At 33.6% G+C, this 20907-nt stretch overlaps 1 long non-coding RNA gene across 1 annotated transcript; it reads left to right on the top strand.

Annotated features, from left to right (window-relative positions):
• The first annotated feature begins 18652 nt into the window (after window positions 1–18652).
• Window positions 18653–20393, top strand: LOC121217948 (uncharacterized). The gene is made up of 2 exons (XR_005914221.1): window positions 18653–18779; window positions 20181–20393. It is a non-coding gene; the product is annotated as an uncharacterized lncRNA (long non-coding RNA).
• The last annotated feature ends 514 nt before the right edge of the window (window positions 20394–20907 follow it).

Raw genomic sequence — 20907 nt, 5'->3', positions numbered from 1 at the left:
TTTCATATCTATTGCTGAGACATGAGCAACAAATTTGCGGTTTTATGAAAGAACAATAAAGCATGTTCAAGCTTAAAGCATCTAAAAAGTAGGTGTTAATCATGTTATCCGGACAGGTTTCAATAATCTAGGGCAAGAAAAGATCATAACATTTCATTTTGACTCGAGGTTCCAAAGGCAGATGTGCATCCGGTACAATCAGAAACTCTAAAAGGAGCCAAATTATGCATCGGCCTTTGCAATGACATTACAATGACCATAACAAACACCAAGGTTATGACTAAAATAAAAGAATAACAGCCCTAGTTGCTGATACGTTATAGAAAAAGTTGGAAATGCTACATGGTTATCTTGACATGGAAATTTCCGACCTCATTACATCACTGAACTTCAAAATTTCCCATCAGTTGTAAACATAGCATATTACTTTTATTTACGACATACTTCTCAAATACATCAGATCAACCTAAATAGTCATCAATTGTATAACACTCACTGCCACCCTCAAGATATTGATAGATATCTCTACAACTATCTTTATCATGGAAGATTAAGAAGAAGGCCCTTGTTGCAAGACCAAGTACCAAATAAGGCTACACAGCTATGGCTCATTCTTCTGTGGACTTATTTGGCTAAGATACTTGCTAGAGGAACTTCATTCTTCTTCTTAGGTTTGCACCTACACGATGTGTGTGTATGTGTTTATCTTTGTCCCCTTCTAAAATTTTCAATACTACTCAAAACTGCTACCAAGCATAAAGCCTCCATTCTTTTGGCTACTAGCTTCAACATAGATGCCAAAATGCTGCTTGCAAAAACAGGCATAAACCAAAATCAGGTAATCATCAAAATCCCCACCTAAAGAGCAAATCACCATTCACAGACCAGGGCGGCACCAAACATACAACTAATACAGTTTTCTTAATACTATTAACCCTACATCCAATTTTTAAGAAGTCTTACTAACAAATATTTCTACCTTCTTGCACACAAATAGTTATTAGTCCTAAGCCAATGTTTAATGAATGTCCTAGTCAGACCCTCCTGCAGTCATAATCGAAAGTTGTACTGCTTAACCATCCTCTTTATTACCAAAAATTACTACTCTCAGAGGGTATCACCAAACATAGTTCCTGTTCTAACTAATAGTCTGCATTATGTCACAAGTTTTCTCCCTCAAGATTTCTAAGATTAACCCAGTTAAATATGCAAACCAACAACCTTAGTAATTTTCCTTCTCATGCAACTGATTTCTCTTTTCCATTTTCTGATTGAAATGTTCCATTTATGAGAAGTGTGAAATCGAAAGAAAGAGAAGAAAGAGGGGCTGCTGCTGGTTACTGTTTTGGCTGCTGCTGCTGCTAGAATTTCCAATTTTGTGAATATATTGAAGAGAAAAAGAGAGGGTTTTGGTGTGCGGAGCAGATAGTGTTGGGAGGAAATGGGGAAGGGAAATTTGATGCCGAGACGAGAAGAAACGATGACGACAGATTAATCAACGGAATCAGTGGGAAATGGGAGGAGAAAATGATTAGGACGGAAGAGGAGAGGGTCGGGTAGGGAGGGAGGGTAAAACAGAGAGATGGGGAGGGAGGCCGGGCGTAATGGCTAATACAACGATTTGGGAACGGATTGTAAAACACGGGAATTTGGGGATTAGGGGCGTAATGTAATACGCGCGTAATGGCTAATACAGCGAACCAAACGCCAGATTAGGGGCGTAATGTAATACGCGCGTAATCGAGGCGTAATGGATTGGGTAATACGGCGAACCAAACACGCTGTAAATGATTCAATCAACGTTTCCATAAATCCTTATTGGTTAATAATTAAAGTAGAAATAAATCAACCAACCAACTAATATATATAAACATAATTACAAATAAAAAAATTAAATCAAATTCACATATTCTAAAAAAATAAAGTAATTTATATGGGCCAAATCCTCAATATAATTGTAACACCCCAAAATTTAAGAGTTTAATTATGAGAATTTATAGTAATTAGATTCTTGTATCTGTGGTCCTGTGTTTTGTTTTTGTGTTTAAGGTCTGGAGTTTGAGTTGTGCTACTAAAAGTTTTGTTATTTTTAAAACAACCCTTATCCATATGTTAGGTGGTTAAGTGCAATTCTGAGTAAATCAATGTCAAGAATGAGTTTACTAGTTTGTTGGTTAAGCATATGTTTGTATTTTGTTTGGTTTTGAGTTCGAACCTCCTTGTATGCATTAAAAAAATACATTTTTGCAGATGTCGGAAGGGGTGGTAGTTATTTTAAAACATTCTAAGAAAATGTTATTGTTCTTTTTTATTTTTCAAAAAATTTTAGTTCTTTGTTTTTTTTTCCTGCCCTTCCTTTTATTTTTCTTCTTTTCTGCAATTGATTTTATGTGAATTGGGAAGTCTTGTTGCCTGTAAGGTCGATATTGAGTAAGTTCCGCTGTGATTTTTCTTTCGTTTGCAATTTCTGTTGTGTTAGTACTTTTCTGTCAAAACAGGATTTTACTCGTTTACTTGACGTTCTGCTAAACACTCGATTGGTTACTTTGTTTAGGGAAAGATATTGCAAGAGACGTTAATCCACCGTGTTAGTCTGATTTCTCCTATTTCGTGTGTGAGGTGAGTGTGCAAACTGAGTTGGAATTGCGTCAAACCTTTCGACATAATCTTAACAGTGGGTTGATTTTGCTAAATATTGAAATTGATGGTGTAATTGGTTGTTGAATGATTAATTAGGTTTCGGGTAGTCTCTGTGTTGTTTCCCCGTTAAAACGAAACCAGGTGCATAACGAAAATCTTAATTTTACAAGTTTCAGGTTGCCGAAAATGGTGGCTGTTGACGCCACACAACCAGACACAGGGGCGTGCGACCAGGCCGTGTGAGCCACACGAGCGTGTAACTCATTGTTTATTGAATTGGGGCCACAAGGGCTAACATACGGGCGTGTGTCTAAGCTGTGTGTGGCGATGTTAGTGCAGAGTTCACACGGACAACGGACACGGGCATGTGTCTAGGCCTTCTAACTCACTGTTTGTGGTATAAAAGCCACATGAGCAAGGACATAGGCATATACCCAGGTCGTGTGAGTCATACAGGCGTGTGTCCAGGCCGTGTAACTCACTATTTATGCTTAAAAACCACACGACCAAGGCACACGGGCGTGTGACCCAACCGTGTAGCAGCTTATTGGGCCCGAGAACTGTCTTTTGAGTCTGAGAATGTTACTTAACCATGATATTGGTTTCCTTAATGTACGAATAACTGAATTTGATTATATGAGAACTGTTTAATACACTGAGACTGATCTGTGAGCAACATAATTATAGGTGCACTGTAATACCTACTCTGTTATTGAATTGTCTTATTTAATTGTATACTAAATTGGTATGACTAAACATATGTTACGGGTAATTGTGTTATGTATTGGCATATGGTGGGATAATGTGAAGGGGGAAGGAGTCTGTTCCGAAATCATGGCTACGCCACAATGAGTATTACTCTGATTCTAGCGCTTGTCGCATAATAATCTAACAGCTACGCTACATTTCTGTGAAAGTGTCAATGAACACTTTAAAGGTGTGCAGGGATGGCTGGGCACTAAATGCCCATAGTGGTGTGTTGGAATGGTCGAAGATGGTGTGTAGCAGACGTAAATAGGAATATATCATCTGAATCTGATCTGAACCATATTTGAACTGAAATTGAATATATGTACATATATGTAACACCTTTGAATCTGGATTGAATATGTTTCTATATGAAATCAAATTTCTGAATTGGAATTTCTTTATAAAAAACTATTGTTGAATTAGATTCCTTTTATGCACTGAGTTCACAACTCACCCTTTTTATTGATTGGATTTTAGGTGGTCCCCAATCTTGATCGGGTTGGTGTCGCAGGAGCTCGGTCAAACTTCTATATTTTCGTTTAAGCATTACTATTAGGGATTTATGTTCTATGATGTTATGGAATTTATGAAGATTATATGTTTTAAATTATCATTGTCCCGAATGTTACGTAATGAATGGTTTAGTTCGACTATGTTATGATAGTATGAATTTTAGTGCAGATGACGTAACTCTCTAAACTTGGTCTAGACGTCTAGGCCGAGTTTAGGGTGTTACAATAATATGTTTTAGTTAGTACTATAGAAGCATTTATATTAAAATTCAGATTGTATTTTGTTTCCTTTATTCAAGAAATGAGCAAATTAATCTCAGTATATTAAATCAAAGAGCAAATCGATCCTTCTGTTAAAAATTCTATCCATTTCTACTATTAAAAACTGATCATTATACGTCAGCATGAGGTACATGTGGCTCGCCACATGTAACTGTTTGATTATTTCGTCAGTCATGCCAGTCTTTAACAATAGAAATTGATGAAACTTTTAACAAAAAGATAAATTTACTATTTATCTAATGTATAGGAATTAATTTATCTATTTTTAAAGTAAAAAGGATAACATATAATTTGACACTTAGTACATAATACTTTTACTAAATTATAAATTGATAATGAATTACTCTCGCAATGAATTAAAGAAGGCGTAGGTGCAATAAGTGAAAATAATATTAAATCTCATTAAGTAGGGGCGGTTTTTTATTTAAATTTGATTTGAGTTAATTTTTTTAATTTATTTATTATTTAAAAATAAAATAAATATATTAATATTTATATATTTTTAATTAAATTTAAGTAAAAAGACGAGTAAGGTTGGAACACTCCAAATTATTTTTAGATTTGTCTAGTGATAACAATAATTATATATTAAAATCAAATGAACCGGATTAAATTTGGATCAAATTATTTTATATTAAAAAATAATATGCAGGATTTTATCTATTCGCCAAAGTATAAGCTTCTTTATAAAAAAAAAAAATAAATCCAGCCAAAATGTAAAGAGAATAACAAAAATGAAAACGTATAAATGAAGGTTGAAACAACGTGGCTTGAACGTTTAGAGTTTGTTTGTTGCTGGGGATGACATGGCTTATTCCATATTTAGAACATAAATTGCGCAGCGTATGGACATTAAAAATATGTCATCAAATTAATCATTGCAACTGTTTCTTGCACTGCTTCCCCTCTCGGCAACACCAACCTTGCTAATAATAACGCAATTGAAATGAGGTGTACTTGTATGGTTATTATTGGAATGTAATATATTTGGTTGAAATGTAAAATTTTATTATTTGATTGATAAAATATAAAATTATTTAAAAATAAATTTTATTAACTTATCGCTTCTTCTTTTCTTGATTGTTTCTACACAAAAGTTGAGACTTATAATCTTTTATCTTTTTACGAATATATTTCTTTATTGAATTAATTTCATATCTCTTTTATTAAATAAATAAACTGGAATTTAGAGATGAATAATAAACAACTATAGCTTCCTTTTTAATCAAACAGACAGGGAAATGATAAAAAGGAAAATATGTATTTTTTTTATTAAAACATGTTATTTATTATGGCTTAAGGACAGTTTTGACCAAAATGATTAAAATAAAAGGTACGTTATTATAGAAGTAATATTTCGACTTGAATGTAATAGGTAGAGGTGTCCATGGGCCGGGCCGGGTTGGGCCCAAAAAAATTTCGGCCCGGGCCCAGCCCGAAATATGGCCTGAAATTTTGTCCAGGCCCGGCTCGGGAAAAAATTCCTAAGCTCGAGCCTGGCCCAACCCACTTTTTAATAAACACCAAAAATTTATTTTAAAAATATTTTAAAAATAAAAAATATATTTATTATATTCGGGCCGGGACGGCCGGGCCCGGGCCAAAAAAGTGGTGCCCGAGGCCCGGCCCGTTTTTTAAACAGGCCTCATTTTTTTGTCCAAACCCATATTTCGAGCCTATATTTTTACTCGAACCCTTCCATATTTCAGGCGGGCCGTCGGGCCGGGCCGGGCAGCCCAACCCATGGACACCTCTAGTAATAGGCAAAATGTTATTTATTAAAATATGTATTTTCTCTTCCGTTTAAAAAAAACCGACTAAAGACTCTCTCACACTAAACTAAACCAACCCTACCAACTGTCGTTCAAAGTTGCTTGGGTTCGATTCTAATAACAAACAAAACATCTTTCTCTCTTCTCCTTTCTTATGACTAACTTAACTCTAAATGACAAAAATCCCTTTCAAGTTTAACCCTTAAATGGAAAAAAAAGTAAAACCTTACGATTTCCTATCATGCTTGTTAGATCAAGCTTTGATTCAGACTATGTTTCGGCTCAAATCTCTCCCTCTTTTCACTGTTGGATTCCTAAACAAAGGTACGTAACATCAAAACCCAAGAAGGCAAAAATGATTAATTTGAGTTTATCTTTATCCCCCATTTTTAATTTTTTCTTGTTGCATTTGTTGGATCATTTGGTAGGTTTTACTTTTTCACTTCAAAGTTGAAAAGGATTCTTTATTATTATTATTTGGTTTCTTTCTTTTCTTTGTATGCCCTTCTTGTATGATTGTCGAGCTTGAGTTGGTTTCGAGTGTAAAGAAGGGTTGTGGGTTGAGGGGGGATGAGCTGAATAGTAGAAAAGTTTGATGGGGCTAGATTTCCAACATTGGAGATGGTTGATATATGTGGTTCTAGTGTTTGACGAATGAGGATTTGCTCTTTCACTTCAAAGTCAAGTAGGTTTTTTTTTTGTTTCTTTCTTTTCTTTTTATGTACTTCTTGTATGATTTTCGAGCTTGAGTTGGTTTCGAGTGTAAAGAAGGATTGTGTGTTGAGGGGGGATAGTGGTTACTGAATATTAGAAGAGTTTGATGGGGGATAGAGTCCTAACATTGGGGATAGTTGGTATATGTGGTTCTAGTGGTTTGAAATATGAGGATTTGGTCAGGTTTTAGGTATGGATATGGTTTTGAGTAGCTAATTGTAACACCCCAAAATTGAGCTTAAAAGTTTCAAGGGTATTTTAGAAATTTTAACTTATATGTCCTCGGAATTTCATAAGGTTGGTAATTGATAATGTTTTCAACAATGACTATTAGGAAATTAAGTTAATTTCTGAAAATGAGTTTTAAATACATTTAATTTTGAAAATAGGATTGGTTTGTAAAAGAGTCAAAACTGATAATTTTATGAAGCAATTTACCTAGAATTTTAAAATCAACCTAAAAACTTCACTTTTCTCCAAATTGTTCACAATAAAACTCCTTACAAAAGCTCTTATCGTCCCTTTTGTTTTCTCTTGATATTTCATTCTATTTTGATTTCCAAATCCTAGTTACTCTTGATTCCCAACATTCGTTGAATCATAAATCTCCATTAGAACCAAGAAAACACCCCAAAACCTCATTAATTCCATAATCTTCTTCACTTGTGGGTTTTTGGGATTTGCATCGAAAACTCATTTATTCTTCCATTGAAGGTAACGGTTAAACTTCAAAATAGTTTTAAATGTTAATTAGTTATTTAAATTGAATTTTTAGTCATTAAAACACATGTTTTAAATAAAAGTCGAAAATTTGGTTGTTAATGGTGGATTTCGGGATTGTGGATTAAAACATTGTTTCAAAGTGTTTTTCAATTTATTTTAACATGATTAGAAGGTTTCTAAGGTTACATTGAAGTTCTGTTAAGAATTTATCAAGTTTTAATGAATTTTCGTCATAACGGCCAAAACTTGTCGAAAAATGTTGACACCTTGAAACATGTAGTTTCGTGTAGCTTAAAGGTTGGGAATTAGTCATAGATAATTATGTAGATAAATGGAATTTGTTTCGTGCGAAAAGATTAAGTGTAGGTCGAGATATTCAAATTTAAAGTTTCTATATCGAAGGTTTTGGTTAAAAGAGAATGTAGCTTAAACTATTATTTTTGATTGCTGAAGATGAGTTAATAACTGATTATTGATTGTATGTTTGTGTGGTTTATCTTGTCGAAGTGTCGGAGTCTATAGGACCTTCAATAAGTAGAGACAAAGGCAAAGAAAAGCTTGTCTGAGCTTTCAGCTTTTCGATGAAAGCATACTTTGATGAGTGTTTTGGAAATCGTTGTTCATAGATTATTCATTATGTAATTGGGAATTTAGAGGTAGCCTAAACCCCTACTCTAAATTTCGAGTGTAAGTGTTCTCAAACCTATGATTAAATGTGATATATGTTTGCTTGTGCAATTGTGAAAATATGAACATATATGAGATGCTATGACATGTGTCATAAGCTTGAGATAACTGTAGTAAAAGAGATTATGTGGGAATGTTATTCATGCCATGTGACAGTAAATATGTGGGTATTTTTCATACTATGTGACATTAATTATAATGTGCTAACGATGTGAATATGCAGTAAATATGTGAGAAAAATCAGTAAGTAAATATGTGATAATAATGTGGATATTTTGGCCTTGTGATATTATGAGACCATTGGATATAGTTGGCATGCCATATGATTGTGAGTATTCAGCTTTGTGATGTGATTTTTGGGGCGTTGAGGCCCAGTGACAGTTCTCAGAGAGATAAGAGAATTTGAGCTAAGCTCCATTCACCGGGATATGTGTGTTTGGCATGTTGAAGAGTGTTAATTATATGCTTAACTTATGGGAAATGTTCGACTCTATGAGTCATTTTGGTGTGTTGGAGATCCGTGTATCCGATGTGTGGTGATAGAATCCACTTTATGTTTCATAACCACATGAGCCAAACTATCATAAAATGTGATTGAATGTGATTAAATGTGATTGATATGTACTATGATATATGTTTAAATAATCCTGTGGCTAATGTAATAAATGCGTAATAGTATAAATGGAAGATGATTAAACGTGTGAAATATGATATTAGAGTTAAATATGTATGAATATGTGACATGTCTGCTTGGTCGGTGTATAATGACTTGTTTGCGTAGTTGTTGTTCTGAGCATTCACTGAGTTTGTTAAGCTTACCCAGTCCTTTTTAACCATTGTAGATAAGTAGTACTGGTGTGAGCAGTGTGGTCTCGAAGGGTGATCCAAGGCAGAAACTTTAGTTGCTATTAGTAGGTGTTCTTTTATTTATTTGTGTTTTGGGAATAAAAGGTAATGTGGTAGATGTTATGTTGGCTTTTCCATGATTTTTAGTTGTTTGCATGTCTATTATACTTAGAAATTGTTAACTTTAAATATGGTGTTTAGGATTGTTATTTGAGACATTTCGGTGTTTATTTTATGAGAAAATTGATGCATGATGTTTAGAACCTATTTGGAATGATCTAAGTGATGACATATGCTATGTTTTTATGGTCTGGAATAAAGGTATCGATATTCGAGTTTTAAAATGATACCTCTGCAATTTTCAAAGTGTAGGAAGTCATTTTCGCTAGTTGGTATCGATATTTTGCCACGAGTATCAATACTCAAGGTAAAGTTATCAATACTTTTTCAGTGGTATTGATAATTTTCGAAAATTGAGTTTTGGAGACGAGAAATAGTAAGCTATTTGGGTATCAATTTTCCAAGCGATATTGATACCACTTGAGAGAATTATCGATACCATTCTACCAGTATTGATACCTACGTAACGGTTTTAAGCTCTTTTGCTAAGTGATCCTAATGCTTGTTTAGTGCTTATTTTATGATTGTACAATGTCTGTTAGCACATTTTATACACCCTAGAGTAAGTATGACTACAACTTGTATGAATGCCATAATAATAAAGGAAGCAAAAAGATGATGTTTAATAATGTGTCGACTTATGATGTATGAGATGTAAGACGGTGGTTCAGCATCCTGTTCTCAAGCTCGGTGACTGGGTCGGGTATAGGGTGTTACATTTGGTGGTATCAAAGCCTAGGTTCATAAACATTCGGACTTAGGTGATTATTGATGATATGTTGATTGGGGTTTCACAACCCATGAGTTTAGAAATTCAAATGATTAGATTATTCTGATTGCTTGAATTGCATGTGATATCTCTTGTTTGTAATGCATTTGGGGTATGAATGGGAACACATTACCTTTAAATCCTAAAGTCAACGAGACTTGGATCATTTCCTCTGCCATTCACACCTTTTTATTTGTTTATGTATGTTAGACTAGTTCGATATTCCTCCTATATATGTGAATTAGAGGGCTAATACTCAAGGTAAAATTATTGATACTTTTTCGGTGGTATCAATATTTTCTTTAAATTGGGTTTTTGGGACAAGACACAGTAAGCTATTTTGGTATCGATTTTCCTAGCAGTATTGATACCACTTAAAAGAATTATCGATACCACTGTACCAGTATCGATACCTATGTAACAGTTTTAAGATATTTTGCTAAGTGATCTTAATGCTTTTTTAGTGCTTATTTTATGATTGTAGAATGTATGTTAGCAAATTTTATATGCCGTAGAGTAAGTATGACTACAACTCGTATGAATGCCATAATAATAAAGAAAGCAAAAATATGTATGTTTAATAATGTGTTGACTTATGATGTATGCGATATGAGACGGTGGTGTAGCATCCTGTTCTCGGGCCAGGTATAGGGTGTAACACTAATGGTGGACATGCCTTGAGTTAGGAAGGTGATTGATGTATACACGGATGAGGTGAAACTTATTCAATTAAGTTCAATATAGTTGATTTTTTTCAGGTTTAGAAGATTTGCTGACTTGTGATACTTTTTTTAGATAGGATTCATTCATTTCTAGGTTGAGATGTCATCATGCAAATCAAAGAATTGTCTTTTAGTTTTGAAATGCACTTTGAAGCACCTTATTTTAAGTTTGAGAGATCAAGTTATGTTACAAGTTTTAAAATTTGGTTTATCTTTAAATTATATTGGGTTTAATTTTAATGTTTAATTTTGATAAGCCTAATCATGTATTTTAAAGGTCTTATATTTTAAGGATTCATTTACTATGAATTTTAGATTGTTTCTAGATTACTTCTTGTACAAGAATGGCTTTGGTTGCACAAGCAATTTTTTTAGGACTTTCTATCAACTTAGGATTTCTAACGTTTATTTCACATGCCTATATGAAGATTCCGTAACCACTATTATTTTTATATTGTGTAATCTTTTATTTTTGAATTAATAAAACACTCTAAGGGAGTTCTTTTCTTATAAGAATATAACTTTTTGTTATTTTCTTGATAATCTTTTGCTTAAATTCTTTAAGGATTGTTGAGGAAGTTTACCATAAATTCAATTTTCCTTATTCTAGTTGATTAGGAGGGTTGATCAAAAGCCATTATAGTTCTTTGTTAGTACTTGTTCATGGAAGCCAACTATTTTTGTTTCTTAACCTACCATATGTAACACCCTCACCCGACCCGATCGCTGAATTCAGGTACGGGGTGCGACAAATGAACACACAAATTCTTAACTTAACACATTTAAAGACTAGTTGTATCTCTTCTTCAGAGTAGTCAAAGAAGAAGATAGAGAAGAGAGGAAAATGAAATAGAATTAAATAGAAATATCTATAGGAAGTCACTTCTCAGCTATTTATAACTCTTTACGCACGGTCTTAAACTGTATAAAAACCATCTATTTACAATTATTTTGAATGACCTTCAACTTGTTCTTTTCTCTAATTGGAGAATCTTCACCCTCATTTATTACACTAGTTCTTCTTTATTTTCATTTGAATAAGAAAAGTTTTCTATGCACACCTCCCTCACCTTATCATCATAAAATCTTTATGCCTCCTAGTACCCAAATCACTTACAAGCTAGACAACCTTATTGCTAGATATTTGTCCTTTAAATTCGAGTATAGCATAACACCTAAGTTCAAAGTTTTTCTCAAAGGGCTCTTCTAATGATGGAACTATATGAAAATCATCTTCAAAAGTAGCCAAAACATTCTTTATATCACACTCAACATACATTACTAGTTAACCGTAGATCTGGGCAATTTTAGTCTTATGCTTCACCCATAATGTCTTATAAGTGACAATGATAAGTACTTATCATATCTATATTTTTAGGCCCTTTTCATTTTGTTTTTTTTATTTGATTCTTGAATGATATGTTGTGCATTTGAAGTTAATGATAGTTTTCATCATTTTTATTTATTTTGTACTATTTTCATTTTCTTTTATTTTTTGTTATATTTTAAGTGTTTTAAGTATTTAGAATTTAACAAGTGTTGTATGGCATTTTGTAGGTTAAATCAAGATTGGGGCATGGGATTGAGCATGAATGAAGGCAAAAAAGGAAGCAAAAACAAAGAAAAAATGGACTAATGGCAAATGAAGAAGGCATCACAGCGGTGAAGGGATGTGTCTTGCAGTGGCGAAGGCATGTGCATCGCAACGGTAAAGGCATGTGCTAGGGTTACTGTGATGGTCAATTTTAGCCCAATTTTTCTTATTTCTAATGCTTTTTTGAATCTTTGGAATTAAGAGCAAGTTGTAACTGTTACACACTGAAATTGGGCTTGGAAGAATTAAGGTTTGCAAGTGAGTCATTGGTTACTAGTAGACTTTTATGTTCTCTTTTGTGTTTGAGAGATAATGATGAGCCTAATGGTTTAGTGGTTTAGCGTTAGTTTTTCCCCTTAAGTTTTGGGTTCGAGTCCTCGTGTGAGCTTAGAGGGGGTTCATTTTTTTTATTTTGTTACTTTAATTCTGTTATATATATTTGGATAATAAATTCTAATAGGTTAGTTTTATCTTATTTGTCATATCTCCTAATTCTAATCACGTCGTTCCCTTTCATTTTTTTTGTTTTTTTTGCAAACTTGGTTTTGACTTTTTTAGTTCCTGCACTTTTCTTTTCAACGTCATCAACTCCTTTCCTTTTTGTTCTTTAATTTTTGTTTTTGATTTCAACATTGTTATCGTGGATACTTGCTGTTTTCAAAGTCTTTGTTGTGCTTTTATTCTTTGCTTAATCGAACATCAAATGGGGTCAATAGAGTATATGCGAGGCTATTAATTCTTAGTTCTTTAGGAATGTCTATCATGTGTGTTTATGAAACTAATGTAATTAGGGGTCGGATTGATGATGAATTTCAGGAGTTTTAATCAATTTTTGGGTGGTTTACGAACCACACAGGTAATCACATGGGTGTGTGCTGCACATGGGTAGTTCACACGGCCGTATGCTGATTAGTGATTAGGTAAATTTGTAAGTCATACGACCTGGGGTGTGTAACACGGGTAGGCCACATGGCTGTGTGACCCTTGTAGGAAAAAAATTGTCAATCGTGCACGGGCGTGTCTTCCAGTCACACGGTCGTGTGCCTTTGTCACACGGGCGTGTTATTCAGCCACACGGCTGTGTCTCCGCTACTCCTAAATTATGAAGTTTTAACACATAGGGTCAGAGAGCTACACGGTCTGACTACACGGCCATGTACCTCGGTCACACGAGCATTTCTCTCAGCCACATCATTGTGTCCCTCAATCACGCAGGTGTGTGCCCCAGTCACACGATCGTGTATTCCTGTCACACGGTCTGGACCCTCCCACACGGCCTGGCCACATGGCCGTGTGGCTCTGTTTTGTAGTTTTGACACGGTTTTTGCAAACTGATTCATTTTAGTCCCTGGTTGATTTTTTGCATGTTTAAGCCTTTGTAGACATGTTTGGAACACCCTTACGACTTGAATCGATTTATGTATGTCTGCTTATAAGATTAAATTTTATTGTTTGCTCAAGTATTTATATGATGTGTGTCAAAACTATTTTTTGAAATCTACTTTTATTTAAAAACGAAAATGGGAGTTGCCACCAATCCTTTTTCATGAGGTGTGATCGGATCACCTCGTAAATTGATCGTTTTTAATAAATTACTTGATTTACTAAAACAATGATTTTGGTCTACAAAATTAAGGAAATGGGTTTGGGAGTCAGTTACGTACGAGGAAGGATTAGCGCCCTCATAAGACCCAAAATTCGTACCAAATTGATTAATTAATGTCTTAATATCGAAAGTTCAAAACTCAAAAAGAAATTAAAATACGATCCCTTTTTGTATTAATGTATATATATTTTTTAAGTAAAATCCCTTAAATAGATCAAAACGCATGTAAAAGGCTTTCTTATCTTAAGGTAACAAAAGGTCGCATCCCGTAAGTTAGAACACGACGTCTCTAATTCTCGAAAATAAGCTTGCCCTTTATTTTTTATATTAAATCTCACGTATTTTAATTTTAAAAAGATATTTGATCATTTAGATTCAACGAGAAAATAGAAAATCCCGTAAGTTAGGGCATGACTCCTTGAATCTCCAAATATGAAATATTGCCTATTTTTAAAATTTCCCCTTTTTTTTATAATAACATATGTACAATTTAAAACGATGGGTATTTATCTTATTTGGGGGTATAGTATAAAAACAACTTTGGGTAAATATGTTTAAATGTGATTCATGACATGGTTTTAATGAAATAAGATAAAATGGTAATGTAGAAAATGGAACGATGATATACGAATAAAATGTCGCGCTAATAAATGAAAATAATATGAATATACTAATAAAACAATTCATAATACATATAATGGCGATAATCACATAATATATACTACTTTAATACTAATATGAACAATCAAAGGAAAAAATAAATAATAAAATAAATAATAGCAATGATAATAATAATAGTGACAAAATATGCACATAAAAAAAAAGAAGACAATACCTATTTTAATATAATAAGGACAAGGAAATAAATAAATAAAGAGGAAAATAGTTTATAAAATATTGAAAATAAAGGACCAAATTAAAATGTAAATGAAATTAAGGGTGCAATTTGTAATAAAATAGATAATGATAATAACAATAGATAAAATAATAACAATAGTGAGAAAAAAATGGAAAAAACACAAAAATAAAAAAAGAAATAAATAGATAAATGTATAAATAAATACAAAGGAAAATAAAATATAAAAGATCGAAAGTAAGGGACTAAATCAGGATCTAAACAAAATTTAAAGTAAAATTTCATAATAAAATAAATAAATTAAACAATAAAATAAGGCAAGGGATTAAAATCAAATGCGCGAAGGAAAGACAGGGATCAATTAGGGAATAATCCTTTTCTCTCTTAAACGCAGCATTCCCTAGAGACTAAATAGTCGGAGGACGAAAATAAAAAATAACAAAATCAAATGGGTAAATTTAAAAAAGGAAAAAGCTAAAATAAGGACTAGACTGAAAGAGAGTCCAAAAGCGGAAGGACTAAATCAGTAAATAGACCCTTAGTCCAAAAACATACGGATCGTGGCTCTCGGGTCAGATCGGACGCGGGTCGTGTCAAAACGACGTCGTTTTGGCGTCTGAAATGAAAATCCAAAACAACTCCTTTTTTTAGATAAAACCTAGATCTAAGGCTAAAATGCCCAAAAAAACCTCAAAATTCAAAAAGAAATGAAAGAGCCTTTTGGTTCTACCTTCCTCTTTCACGACCCTTCGGCGAACCCCCAAGGGTTCGTCGGTCTTCCAAAATGGAGGGAGAGGCAACGGCGTTAAAGGTAAGATTTTGTTTTTGTTTTTTATTTTTATTTTATATTTTTCGAAGATAAAAGATGAAAAAACGGAAGTAAAAATCACCTTTCTTTTTTTGAATCTGTCTAATTACAAATTTTTGTATTCGGTTTTCTCTGTCCAAAATTACAAGCTATTTTCGTGGCTTTTATAGCCATGATTACACTATTCATCTATGTTTTACTACTGTTTATTGCCATTCTTGTCTGCTTTGGCTTTCCTTTTTTGTCCTCTTTTTTGCAAGCACTGATAGTCAATGAAGGCAGAGGTTTGCTATTTTGGTGCAAAGCAGCAGGCACGCACCAGGCCTCAGGACGAGGTGCACTGACGTAGGACAAGCGGAGGGAGGGGTGCGGCGCATAGAACAATAGGGTTTCAGGGTTTTCTGAATTAGTTTAGGTTTTTGGTCCAATTGGCTTCTTTTGTATTTGGGTTAGGGTTTGGGCTAATGTAATTGGACTTGTAATTTTATTTTTTAATTTATTTCTTGGTTTATTTTTTATGGGCCTGGGAAAATTTGGGCATTTAGAATGTGATAAATGGAAAATTTTGTATATTGTTGTTACCGCTATTTAGTGATTAAATATGAGCTTGTCTGATTCTGATATCAGTTAAACGAAACTGGCTATGAATATGTGTATTGAATTTTGGAAATCGAAAGTGAGCGTGTCTGATTCTGTCTATCTGAATGCAAAATACTATTTGTATTTGCATTTTTGGTTGGGGTTTGGTTACGAAGAGAAGGAAGTTTGATTCGGCAGTTAAACTACATTATAATTTCTTTAGCAGCTTGAATGCATAATTATAACGAGGCAAATGACCTCTTTGTGGTGTGAATTGTTGGATGGGTCCACCATAATCCGATAGTGGTGTGTAGAGATTGGAAAGGGTCTATTATACCCTTAATGGCGTGTGTGTTGGTATTTTTGGGAGATGGTGTGTAGAAGTTGGATAGGTTGGCTTTGGTATTGGTTTCATTTGAGCATGGATTGCATTAACATAGTCTGATTTGGTTGTGATGATTTATTTGATATGATTAGACAATAACTTTGTTTCTGAACATTCGTCAGAATGATAATGTTTTATGATGCTCTACTCTGAATTGATAACCAACTATGATACAGATTTGGTTTTTGTATTTTTTTGTTTAATTATTATAAAACTTCATATTTACATTTGTTTAATACTCACATTGAGCTTTCGTAGCTCACACCCCTAGTTTCTCCTTTTCAGGTAACCCTCGTGTTTAGGTGTTGGACTTGGCGGATCGGAGATCTTAAATTTTCTTATCTCGGTTTGATTTTAATAAGTTTTCATAAAATATAATTAGTGGTTTTTATTTGGGTTTTGAAAAATTTTATATGATGTGTGGTATGAATTTTGCCTTTGGACTTCGTTAAGCTTTGGGTTTTTGGTTTTTGAACTAAAATTGTAATTTTCATGTAAATTTTTTTAGTGATCATTTATGGTTTTCTATTAAAAAGTAAGATAGATTTTCCGCTGCTACAGAAATTTTGAAATTTTGATTTCCAATTAGCAAAATTGAAGTGTTTGCAAACCAAATGATAGACATCAAATTGGCTTTACTTTAAGCTTGTAAAAGATTTACTCACTATTCTTCGAAGCATAAAATAAGTTTTAACTGAATTTTATTAAGCTTAAGGAGGAAATGATTTTCGACAAGGAATTTAGTAATTTTAACAATATTTTGTTTTGAGTCGTTTCCGTGGCCAATGTAACCTCGAAATCCTGTCGAAACTTTTGGGCCGAATTTTTGGGTGTTACATTTAGTGATATCAGAGCCAGGTTTGCAAAAACTCGATCAGTGTTTTTAATGTTTTTGCATGCATGGATTTTGAAAGAGTTCTTTATCCTTGAAATTTGTAAGTTGACATGCCAGTACCATGTGCTTGTGAATGGTAAGTCCTGTAGAATAGACCAGTATCAACGGTGAATACTGCAATCTTGAAACGAAGATTGATAATGACATAAGATGCTTTAGTGATCTTGGTTTAAGCTATAAGGGGCCGTGATGGGTTATAAATACGAGTGGCATACTGTTCTTTTGTGTCTACCCAACCATTATCGGTTCCTACTAGAATGTATGCCTTCCCAGTTTGCTTGTAAAACCTGGGGATGAAGGAACTCTCACACTTGCCAAATAAAGGAAGCAGAGATGGCCAAAAAATAATATTAATAATAAAAGAAAAAGAGCAATCTCTGTAACACCCCAAACTCGACCTAAGCGTTACAACAAGATTATGAAAGTTACATCGATTCATAAAACCTTGACCATTTATTTTCGTGCAAACTTAAGTTTAAGTCAAAAGTAAATAAATTAAGTTAATTTAACGATAAACATAAATACCAGAATTTTGTATGAGTGCCCTTTTAAGAAAACCTTGTTTTGTTAATTATTTAAAAACAAGCTTATTCACTTTAACTCGATTTGAAAAATAACATTTTCAATTTCAAAACTTTGCACTGGAAAATACTTTAGATTTTTTAATTTTTAGAAAACATGGTGTTTCATCAGTTATGTCGTCTTTTCTAAAAATACCAATTAAAATTTATATGTTTGCAAAATAAAAACCAAAACCAAAAATAAATGTCCTAAAACAAATTAAAAGTTCGAAAGTTCGTAAAGTCCAAAATAAGCCCAATCACACTTAAAGATAGAAATGTTTGAACTGATCTACGGAATCGCCACAAAATCCTAAGTTTGAGGATCACCTGAAAAGTATCAAACAAACAAGTGAGCTAAAAGCCCAGTGTGTGACTTGACCTATATATAGAGTTTTATTTATAATATGAAAATATCATAACATACATAACAAATTTTCATATATTCAGAAGTAGATATCATAACAGAATAAATCCTACCTCCATCTGTTACACTCCAACTCCGTCCAACCAATCTTACCAAATAGGACTACAAGAGTCATTCCAACCAATCACACTGGTACATAGTGGTATGTAGAGGTGATCATGGGCCGGGCGGCCCGGCCCGGCTCGATGGTCCGCTCAAAAAATGGGAGGGTTTGGGCAAAAATATAGGCCCGAAATATTTGTTTGGGAAAAAAACATTGCCCGTTTAGAAAATGGGCTGGGCCTCGAGTAAAATATTTTTGGCCTGGGCCCGGCCTGATTTATATATTAAATGTATATTTTTTATTTTTAAAATATACTACTTTTTGTTTAATTGTTTTTAACTTTTGTTTCACTTCTAAATATCCAAAATCCCTAACTCAGACGTGCCCTCTTTTTTTTTCCCAATTCCAAAAGCAATCTTCACCTCCACCGACCCACCTCCGGTCGTCCACCCAATTCCAGAATCAGAGGTTAGAGCAGACGTATTTAAGGTAAATGAAGCTCTATTTCAAACTTATTTATATAAACTTATCAGAGGACAGAGGTTAGGGCCCTCACGCGAAGAGAACTGGAGACGTTGCAGTTGCAGACATGTCCTTTTTCTGATGAACTTTTAATGGAAGTAGGGATTTATAACTAATTCTTAGGCTATCCCTTCGGGGATGTAGCATAGTTCTCCTAGTCCGAAATCGAATCTATAATCTGTCTTGAGCCTTTGTTCGAGCGATGGAAAATACCAGTCTTGATATCTTACAAGTTTTCCAAAATTTGAGAGGATTTCTCTTTTATTTTAGCATTAAAAGACATGTGTACCTTCGAATCTCGACTTCTTAATCATTAAAGTATTTAACATTTCGTATCAACAGTACCTTAGAAATAACACTTTATCTTTTATTTACCTTAAAATATATCATGTGAACAAAGGAGACATGAATTACCTCGGTAGAGATATGGTAGTACAGTCCAATGGTGATGGCAATTGTTATTTGGTGGGGTATGCCGTTGACGAGAAGTAATTGTAGGGCGCCCCACCCTGGACTATGTGGGTATATATGATAAGTTCAGAACCTATGATGGCGTGAAAAAAGTAAATAGCTAATGCTTACTAATAAGAAGAAAAACAATATGAATGTGTGACCTTTTTTATCTTAATGCCGATTTTCATCATTATCAAAGATTGTTATAGAAATATGGATGTCATTGTCTTTGTAAAAACATTATTGTTTATCATGATTAAAAAACCAGTTACGATGTGAACGCTATAAGGACTGTTGACCCCTTTCGTGTGTGTGTGCATGTTTTTGGCAAGTTTATGGGTTGAGCCTAGTGTTGAGCCTAGTGTTGTAACTTTGTCCACTTTGATTAATGTGATTTGTAGGCAAAGTAAGATTTCTCAGGCTAAATGGTTGAAAAAGGTTATCAACTTAATTTAATTGTTTATAGTACAATACTGAATGGGTTGTGTAAAACCGGGTCTAGAATACTGATCGAGCTGTTAGGTTTCTAAGAATGATGGAAGAAAGAGGTTTTGAACCCAATATTGTAGCATATAACACTTTCATTGGCTATTTTTGTAAGAAGGGATCACTAAATGAGGCTCTTGATCTCTTTTCTCATGTGACGGTTAATGGCATTAGACCAAATACCTTTACTTACAATTGCTTAATTCATGCTATGTGTAATTCGGGGCAGCAGAGGGAGGCAACAAGGTTTTTGAATAATTAAGCAGCAAACCATTTGTTTATATGTTTATATCTGGAAATGAAGTTCTCAGAATTTTGAAATTGCATCGAATTCGAGTTGAATGTAATTATTATTATGTTTACTGATATCACAAGCTTAGTTTCTTCATTTAATCTCATCTTTTGTGTTTTTGCTTTGTTTTATTGCAGAAACAAGCTACATTGAAATCGATTTGGCTTACCTTAGCTTCCTTTCCCGTAAGCTTTCATTTACATTTTCTTTTTAGAATTTAATTTAATTTAATTTGATTTTCTTTTATTTTACTTTGTACAAAATTTTACAATTAAATGCAGGATTAGCGGATTTTCTAGATGATAATTTGTTTTCTGATTAAAATTGATTGATTTATTTTTTATAGAGCATGTACTTTGCATTTAATTGATGTTTGGATGAAATTAGCCCTAAAGAGGAGCTCTTAAACTTTAAATATCGAATTAAAATAATCATTTTATGTACCACCTTTTACTAAAAAATGTCCATAATATATTTTTATACAATTTTGGTGTTTACTAAAAAAAATGGGCCGGCCGGGCTCGGGCTTAGGAATTTTTTCTCGGGCTGGGCTTGGACAAATTTCTAGGTTCATATCTCGTGTCAGGCCGAGCTCGAGCCTAGAAAATAGGCTTAAATTTTTTTCTGGGCCCGGCACGGCCCATGATCACCTCTAGAGGTATGCCACTCAAAAAGGTACAACTGAGCGACTAGACTGATATTATGGTTAAACCGCCAAAAAATGCAGTAAAACTGCCAGAATACACTTCTTCTATCACATATCAAATCCCACTCCAATGCACATGCAAAATCATGCTACCATATAATCATATCAATTAGGATGTATGACATGCATACTTAAACGTTTTCTTATAGATCATATCA

This window comes from Gossypium hirsutum, chromosome D05 (genome assembly GCF_007990345.1).
Source record: "Gossypium hirsutum isolate 1008001.06 chromosome D05, Gossypium_hirsutum_v2.1, whole genome shotgun sequence".
NCBI lineage: Eukaryota > Viridiplantae > Streptophyta > Magnoliopsida > Malvales > Malvaceae > Gossypium > Gossypium hirsutum.
The sequence above is the reverse complement of the archived record's forward strand: the minus strand, read 5'-3'. Positions and strand labels throughout refer to the sequence as shown.